This window comes from Hyperolius riggenbachi, chromosome 3 (assembly GCF_040937935.1).
Source record: "Hyperolius riggenbachi isolate aHypRig1 chromosome 3, aHypRig1.pri, whole genome shotgun sequence".
Classification (NCBI taxonomy): domain Eukaryota; kingdom Metazoa; phylum Chordata; class Amphibia; order Anura; family Hyperoliidae; genus Hyperolius; species Hyperolius riggenbachi.
In genome coordinates, this window is record NC_090648.1 from 203908810 (window position 1) to 203916216 (window position 7407).

The 7407-nt window shown below is 43.4% G+C and overlaps 1 long non-coding RNA gene across 1 annotated transcript; it reads right to left on the bottom strand.

Annotated features, from left to right (window-relative positions):
* Positions 1-355: 355 nt before the first annotated feature.
* LOC137563300 (uncharacterized) lies at positions 356-3760 on the bottom strand. Its single transcript, XR_011030313.1, has 3 exons — positions 3382-3760; positions 654-899; positions 356-560 (listed from the first exon to the last, which is right to left on the bottom strand). It is a non-coding gene; the product is annotated as an uncharacterized lncRNA (long non-coding RNA).
* Between the last annotated feature and the right edge of the window lie 3647 nt (positions 3761-7407).

The window sequence follows — 7407 nt, forward strand, 5'->3', positions numbered from 1 at the left end:
AACTAATTATCATGGGATTCTGTCCAAGATTCAAAACTTTTTCACAGATATTCTGATCTTGCAGCTGCAAAAATTTCTCAGAATATCTGTGAAAAACGTTTATTATTTGCGTACATGTAGATAGCATTGACATTATTCACAGCACTTTACAGAGTACATAATGATGTCACTAATTGTTCCTCAGAGGACCTCACCAGCCGAGCTCTGACCCAATGTCATCACAACAGGTAAGCTACCTCTGCTTTTTACACTTTAAATGTTTTTAGGACTCTAGCACAGTAAGGTGAGAGTGCAATGAACTACACCATGTCAGAAGTACATTAACTAAACCATAGTCTTAGCATTACCACTGCATTATTTATTAGATGGAATGTACAATTACACTACTTTCATTTAGTTTGACTGGAAAGTTAGCCACAAGTTTGGCACATGATGTCTATGTCTGCATTTGGCCTTCAATTTTGTTAACTATTCAACCGCTCATGTAGTGTTCCACCATGTGTACACAGGCCTTTGCTTGGTATATTCTTACAGGGAACTGTAAACATTATTCTTCAAACCTTCAACATAACGGAAAACAAATATCACATTATCTAGGTAAGCATGGAACATTGCAGCGATCACTTTCTGAAAACCATAATGATTTTTCTTACACATATAAAACTTTCTGTCAGTAGAATAAGCCACCATTATTTTCCTGATGCTAGGGCAACTTTTTCCTTTTCTCTCCATTTTCTGTCTCCTGCAACTTGTGCTCTTAGAAGAAATGGTGAGCTATCGTGAGCTGAAGATGTCATAGCAGATAATAGCCAGTTTGATATACAATCCACCTTTTCCATCTCCACTTTGGAGGGTACCTGCATCTAGTGAGACTTTACTGATGATAATAAAAATCGCCACTGCAATAGAACAGACATAATTTACATTGGCATTGAAGGCCCCACAAATAATACCAACCACTTTCATATAAGTGTGTGTGTGTGTGTGTGTATAAAAGTGTGTGTGTGTGTATAAAAGTGTGTGTGTGCATGTGTACAGTGTGTGTGTGTGTGTGTATGTGTACAGTGTGTGTGTGTGTGTATGTGTACAGTGTGTGTGTGTGTGTGTGTGTGTGTGTGTGTGTGTGTGTGTGTGTGTGTGTGTGTGTGTGTGTGTGTGTGTGTGTGTGTGTGTGTGTGTGTGTGTGTGTGTGTGTGTGTGTGTGTGTGTGTGTGTGTGTGTGTGTGTGTAAAAGTCCACTTTTTCTTTAAAGAGAACCTGTACTGAGTAAAAATATTTAAAATAAACACATGAGGTAACTTCAAATGAACATTACATAGTTACCTTGCCATCAGTTCCTCTCAGAAGCTCACCATTTTCTTCTGACAATAATCCCTTCCAGTTCTGACAATATTTTGTCAGATCTGAAATATATCAGTTGCTGTCAGTAAAATATCAGTTGCTGTCAGTTATAGCTGAGAGGAAAACTGATGTACCAGGTAATGTCCATGTTTCCCTATGGCTCAAGTGGGCGATGTTACAGTTTAACTGTGTGCTGACCAGAAAGCTGTTATGGGTAATGGCCATTTTCAAAATGGAGGACGGAAAATTCCCTTGATCACAGTGAACAAACAGGACGCGGGACAGGAGAAAGGCACTGAGGAGTAGACTACATGGAAGGTAAGTATGACTTGTGTATTGTAACGATTGGTGTCAGCACGTAGAGAGAATCTGATTATTGGTGTTCTGCAGTATCACCAAGAATGCAGATAAATACCCGATTATTGATGATCTGCAGTATCACCGATAATCAGATATATTGCTAACCTCTGGACACCTATGTATAAGTGAGTGTTTGGTGTAACAGTAATACTTTGAGTAATGTACCTGCAGAGCAGGTGGTTTACAATATAGAGACACAGCCCTGGGAGAACAGGAACCTTCCAGCAGCCTGAGGCTCTCCGGGGGGAGGAGTCAGGCTGGAGACGGGAAGGACCTAGGAGTGAGTGACACCTAAGATGGATGTCACTATCTGATCTGGAGACTATCTCTTTAAAAGGTATATTGTAGATGAAAAAGAGAAAAGGGCACCTCCCTAAGTGAAACGAGATAATAAAGTCTGAACAAGGAGGCTGAAGCATAAAGCCAAGAGTAAATGCAAAATTTTACTTTATTGATGCCGATATCAAAACAATAAAAACAATTAAAAACAAGGCAACACCGTACCCAGTCCAAAAAGCCCCTAATATATTAAATGAATCATAAACGTAAGCCCACCTGGGTGACTATCTAAACTGCACCATATTGGGTTGATACAAAGGTTTGTCAAAACTTGCGTGTAAATGATGTGGGTCAGCGGAAGCAATATAAGAAATAATTGGATTCAATTGAAAATGCATAAAACTGTGACACCACACAGATAGACGCTGTTATAAATATCAATGCAGTTGTGAAAATGAATCTCCTGTCTATGCATACATAGTAGTGCAAATAACAATATCGCTGGTGGGAACAGTAAGACCTCATAGAGGATGAACAATGGTGTTTGATACAAACAATGTAATGGAAAGACAAGTGTTGTGAAAATTTGACGCGGAACCAGCCGCCTTACTGTTGTTGCATGCGGCGGCTTTTCCGCGTTCTGCCCTGCTACTAAACACACGCTTCCGCGTGCAAACCGCCGCACTGGACGCGGAATCAGCCGCCTGCTCAGTAGCACATGTGGCGGCTTTTCCGCGATCTCTCACATGTATGCTTATTTTGACTGAATTTTCAGTTCAGGTTTTCTTTAAGACTTGGAAATTCCTGAAACATGAGTTGTGACATTAACACCAATCTTTTCAAACAGAATGTGATACAAACTGATAACTTTCAGACATCTGCTAATTTCTAGTTAAATGTGCCAATCTGCTAATGAAATGTATATAATTCATACACTATTTACTATTTGCAGATTGGTAGAAGAATTTATGTTATCATTAGGCCTCTATGTACAATTAAATCACGGAAATTGAGAAACAGCTCTGTCATTTATATTCTGCAGTACTCTTTGTACAGTGATATCAAAAGGAGGCTCCATACAAAACATTATTGTTAAGCTTTTATATTGTGCTGACATTTTCCACAGTACCCCACAGAGCACTGTATTGCTAACTATTTGTCAAAGAAGTTCACAATCTACCATGTCCACCATATTCATAGTCTAATATCCTTGCTATAGTAAAAGACCAATTTTTAGGAGGTAATTTAAGCTCCTACTATATGTTTGTGATGTGGGAAGAAACTAAAAAAAAACATAACATGCAAACTCCATGCCACTATCATCCTAGCCAGGAATCTAGCCTGGGCCTGTAGCTTTGCGAGACTCTAGCACTGGACAATCAGATTTAACTTTCGGCAAACCTTTCACTAGACTGCTGTGCCAGTCCTTTTAATGGCTGACTGATAAAGTTAAATAATGCAAGCTTTCTGGGCTCTAGTCCCCTTCTTCAGGCATATTTTCAGATGTTAGCTGTAGTAAAACACTGATGCAGGTAAATAGCAAACACGAAGATGGCAGTTGTGCTGGTTGCTGTTTAGCAGTTAGATGTAGCAGTTAGATGTCAGGTGATCAGCAGGCTGGAGCCAGTGAGCTCATGCAAGCAAACATGAAATCTAGCAGGTTTCTGAAGATCATGAAGCCAAGTCAATACTACTAAATTAAAATACAAATGATGTGTCTCTTATCTTTTCTTCCAGAATACATTCAAGGAATGGTCTTCTTAAACATTCATAAGAGGCATTATTGGCCTCAATTCACTAAGCTTAACTCCTGTCTTTAATAACTCTTCTGAGCTGTTTTACAGTTATCACAATTATATCACCATGGTGATAACTGTAAAACAGCTCAGAAGAGTTATTAAAGAGAAACTCCAACCAAGAATTGAACTTTTTCCCAATCAGTAGCTGATACCCCATTTTACATGAGAAAGACAATGATTTTCACAAACAGACCATCAGGGGGCGCTGTGTGACTGATTTTGTGCTGAAACCCCTCCCACAAGAGGCTCTGAATACCGCGGTACTGCTGGCAAACTGCCACAATGTAACAATGTTCAGAGACAGGAAATAGCTGTTATTAGCTGTCTAACAGACAGAGCAGCTAGAAACAGCTAAATAACCTGCCCACAGTAACAATGTCACCATGTAATAAATGTCAGAATGTGAATCTGGGAGAGGAAAGATTTTACAATGAGCAAACACTGACTAAATCATTTATACATAATTATGGTAAAAAATGAAGCACTTTTTTTACTACATTATTTTCACTGGAGTTCCTCTTTAAAGACAGGAGTTAAGCTTAGTGAATTGAAGTCATTATCTAGGGGCGTGTTCCCAACCCTCAAGGCCCATCAACAGGCCCGGTTCACATTAGCGGTTGTTTGCCAAACGGACCGGATGACCTGACCGGATCCGGACCGGATCCGGATCGGATCCGGATCCGGTCAGGTTGCATCAGGTGGTAATCAGGATGCGATCCGGATCCGTTTGGCAAAGTAACGTAAAAAAAAAAAAAAAATGTTGGGGTCTGGGAGGTCAGCAGAAGGGGGACCTGTGGAATCAGGCCCTCTGCTGTTTAGCACTCACCTCCACCTGCGACATGCTGCCAACATCTCCGGATCCGGATCCAGCTGTGCTGCTCCACTCCAAAATGCTTGCCCACGTGTCCCCAGCCAATATCGCCGCAACAATCCGCATAGGAAGTGGGGTAGAACATCCGGATTTCTCAGCCAGTGTGTTGTGCGGCCTCCGGTTCCCATTGGTTTGTATTGGCCGGATGGTGCAGTCCGGCTCCGCCCCGGATACGGCTGCCGGAGGGGCCGGATGAAAAAATAGCGCATGTTGGAACGGAGGCCGGAGTCTGGATCCGGCCCGGATCCGGTCCGGCTCCGGTTCTGCAGAACGGACCCATGTGAACGGACGCATAGGCTTTAATTGCTATGCCGTGCGTCCGTTCCGTCCGTTCTGCAGGCGGTGCGGCTCCGGCACGGCGATTCCGGAGGGCCACCGCAAGTGTGAACCGGGCCTTAATGTTTTGTAGAAATCCACAGAGGTAACTAATCAGCTCTGCTGAGACACCAATTACCCGTCCTGTGAATGTTTCTGGTTTCCTGCAAAACATGAACTCTTGGTGGGTCTTGAGGACAGGGTTGGGGAACGCTGATCACGGTAAGTCAGGTTTGGCTTGTTCCCTAAGCTCCAGATAATTGGGGGCACAGGGCACAAGCTATGCTCTGCTGGATTTGTAGAGGGGGCAGAGTTGTCTCTGGCTAGTGTATGGGGACAGCATTTACATGTTCCACAACTCTTCAGCCTAGCCAGTGTTCAACTCCATTGTGTCTGGTCTCCAGGCCTCTTCTTCCTGACCTCCCCTATTGTCTAAGTCAAGAAATGACTGGGTCAATTCCTGAAGTTTAGTAATTCTAGCAAATTTTATTCACGTCATTGCATAAAATTGCATAATGTTTTGCCCAATGGACCTTTTTCAAGTGCACTGATATATTCTTTTTAAGAAGTAAGTTGACCACATCCCTCCTTTTTAAATGGTTTTCAATAGTTGTATAATCAGTGGCATCTTCTACACACATTAGCATTGTGAAAGTGCTCCTTGAGAATGGATGGAGTTTTTATCGAAATATTTACCTTGCTTTGAGATTTATTCACTACAGAATAAATAAAGCTCAATGAGCATTACTCACTGGATATTGGCATTTACATTTTACAATGTGTTTACATTACACACTACCCATTATCATTCATCACTGACATTACTGTTGTTAAGTTGAATTATTATTTTTAGCGCTTAAAATCCTTTGCAGCTAAAAAAAAGCACAATAAAAACTCATGAAGAATTAACTAATCATGATTATTAGAACTTTATTAGGACTTTCTCTCCAACAGGACTTTCTCTCCAACAGAACTCAACGGGTCAAGCTTGGCAGTCGCATCTCCAGTGAAAGAACCACCAACGTCGGAGTTCCGCAGGGCTGCATGCTGTCCCCTCTCCTGTTCTCTCTGTACACGAACAACTGCACCTCGGCCTCAGACTCCGTCAAAGTTATCAAATTCGCAGATGAAACCATGCTTATCGGCCTCATCGACAGAAACGGGGAGGACAATTACCGAAACGAAGTTGCGAGGATCTGTAACTGGTGCAAGGACAACAACCTTGTTCTCAATGCGGCAAAGACTGTGGAACTTATCGTGGACTTCCGGAAACTCCCTCCGGCCCCCCTACCTGTGTACATCGATGGGTCCGAGGTCTCCAGAGTCCAAAGCGTACGGTTCCTAGGCTCAACCCTAACAAGCAACCTCAAATGGGAGCAGAACACCACCCAAACCCAGAAGAAAGCTCAACAGCGGCTTTTCTTCCTACGCCAAATGAAAAAATTCGGAATGTCACGGGATCTGCTCACCAGCTTTTACTCCGTGACCATCGAATCCATCCTCTGCTGCTCCATCATCGTCTGGTACGCAGGAGCAACCGCCAAAGACAAGTATAAACTGCACAGAGTGATAAAAACAGCAGAAAAGATCATTGGCGCCCAACTGCCCTCGCTAGATCTCCTCTACTCCATGAGAATGAAGACAAGAGCCTCCAAAATCTTACTCGACCCCTCCCACCCGGGCAGACGATACTTTAAGACCCTTCCACTGGGACGCCGTCTCAGATCCATCCCCGCCAAGACCACTAGGCGCATGAACACCTTCTTCCCCCAAGCAGTTGTCTTGTTGAACTCACTGAACTCAAAACTCCCCCCCCCCCCCCGGCCTACATTCCGTAGACACTCTAGGTGTCCCCTCCTCTCAGCTGTAAACTCTGACTGAAACATGGACTCCCACAGCAGCAATCCCTGCCCCCCCCGCCCCCCCCCCAGGTCTCTAATTGAATTGAAACTAATATGCCTTAAATGTATGTATGCAGGGGCGTAGCAATAGGGGGTGCAGAGGTAGGGACCGCATCGGGGCCCTTGGGCCAGAGGGGCCCCGAAGGGTCCACCCTCTATCACAGTATTAGCTCTCTATTGGTCCTGTGCTGGTAATAATCACTTCTATAGATGCTTTGAATAGTAGTAATCCTTAACACACTGTTCCCCATTCCCTTCTTGCACCTCTGACACTGGGGTTGTCCTTGGCAGGTTTTGGTGCGCCGTATCAATTGTTATGTATAGAGTGCTTGGGGGGGCCCCATGTAAAACTTGCACCGGGGCCCACAGCTCTTTAGCTACGCCACTGTATGTATGTCCTGCTTGCCTTCGCTATGTTTGCATCATGTGTTGTTATATGCTCCCGATTTACTCTTGCCATGTGAACCACAAGCAATTCCGGGTACACCACTTGGTGTGCTTGCCGATAATAAAGATGATTCTGATTCTGATTCTAGAACTG